Source organism: Penaeus monodon, chromosome 23, assembly GCF_015228065.2.
Source record: "Penaeus monodon isolate SGIC_2016 chromosome 23, NSTDA_Pmon_1, whole genome shotgun sequence".
Taxonomy (NCBI): Eukaryota; Metazoa; Arthropoda; class Malacostraca; order Decapoda; family Penaeidae; genus Penaeus; species Penaeus monodon.
Genome location: NC_051408.1, coordinates 15,512,303 through 15,514,059, shown reverse-complemented (window position 1 = coordinate 15,514,059; position 1,757 = coordinate 15,512,303). Strand labels below are relative to the sequence as shown.

At 58.8% G+C, this 1,757-nt stretch overlaps 1 pseudogene; it reads right to left on the bottom strand.

Annotated features, from left to right (window-relative positions):
* Positions 1-1,757, bottom strand: part of LOC119588148 — a 19,090-nt pseudogene that overhangs the window by 16,035 nt on the left and 1,298 nt on the right.

Sequence of the window (1,757 nt, the reverse complement as noted above, 5' to 3'; positions counted from 1 at the left end):
AGCGCGGGCGCGCGACGCCACTCACCGAGGACGATGACCTCGACGTCGGCGCTGTCCTTGCCGTTGCAGTTCTCGGCCATGATGGTGTAGGTGCCGCTCTCCTCGCGCGAGGCGCCCGACACGCGCAGCTTGGTGTTGTAGTCGCTGTACTTGATGAGGATGGCGCCGCTGGGTTTGATGTCCTTCTTCTTGAGCTGCCACTTCTTGTCGGGCACGGGCTCGCCCGAGATGTTCACGTCGAAGTTGAAGCTCTGGCCGGCCTTGATGCGCACCGGGTTCAGGTTGGTGCGGTCGATCTTGGGCGGCATGTTCCTCGGCTTGACGGTGACGGGCGGCGTGGTGTTGGACGGCAGGCCGGGCCCGGCGGGGTTCACGGCGCGCACGCGGAACTCGTACGTCTCGCCCGATCAGGTCGGGCACGGAGAGCTGGTCCTGCTGGCCGGCACTCGCACGCCTTGTCCCACCCGCCGTACTTGTCCTTCTTCTCGATGATGTACTTCTGGATGGGCGCGCCACCGTCGCTCTTCGGGGGCTCCCACTTGAGGTCGACCTTGTTCTGGTCGTAGTCGGCCACCTGCAGGTTCTCGGGCGCGCCTGGCTCCTCTGTGAATAAAGGTTAGAAACAATAAGAAGAAGAACACATTTTAGTGGATGTCATATAAATAAAAGAGCCACGTGTATCGAGGTGTATTGCAAAGCACACGACGCATCCTCTGTGTTTACCGTAAGGATCCTTGGCGAGGACAGGCTCCTCGGCCTTCAGGGGCTCAGACTCGCCCTCGGCGTTGACGGCGCGGACCCTGAACTGGTACTCAGTTCCGGGGGTGAGGTTGTTGAGCTCGGCGCTGGGCTCGGGGCCGTTCGAGCGCCCGGCAGGAACCCAGAGCCCAGTGTTGGGATCCAGCTTCTCCACCTGGTAGTACTCGATGGGGCTTCCGCCGTCGTCCTTGGGGCGCTTCCACTTGAGCTTGCATCCAGTGCCACGGACGTCGGACACCTGGATGGGGCCCTCGGGCGGCATGGGCTTGTCGGTGACGGTCACGCGCACGGTCACCTGGTCCTTGCCGGAGCTGTTAGTGGCCTGGATGGTGTACTCGCCGGTGTCATCGCGCACCGCCTCTCGGATCACCAGCTTGGAGTTGTAGTCCACGTTGGTGATGTTGACGTGGCGGTTGGAGTCCAGCTTGCGGTTGTCGAAGGTCCAGGTGACGGACGGAGGAGGCTCGCCGGAGATGTCGCAGTCGTACTTGATCATGGAGCCCGCGGACACGGTGATGTCGCGCAGGTTCTTGCGGTCGATCCTCGGAGGAACTACAGAGAGGGTATAATGCATTAGTCCCATGTACTTCAGTAAAGTGACCGCGTGCCCTTCATCAAATATACTAATCCCTTTTTTAGTGACTCGGTATATTATCATAGAATTATTTTCTTTGAAACCTTAAACAACCACCCGTTTCAATCGTATAGCCAGAAAAAACATGAAAGCGGACTCAATACGCACCGAATCTGGCCTTGGCGGTGATGGTCTTGCTCGGGTCGCCAGGCTCTCCGGGTCCGGCGCGGTTGACGGCGATGGCGCGGAACTGGTACTCCATGCCTTCCGTCAGGTTGGTGATAGAGGCCTTGCATTCGGGGCCGTCAGACTCACCAGCCTTCTCCCACAGATTGCTATGGGGGAGGAGATTGTTACTTTTCCAAGCTAAATCTTAGGGGAGAGTAGTGTGTATATAAATATGAGTGTGCATAAATGGATGGAT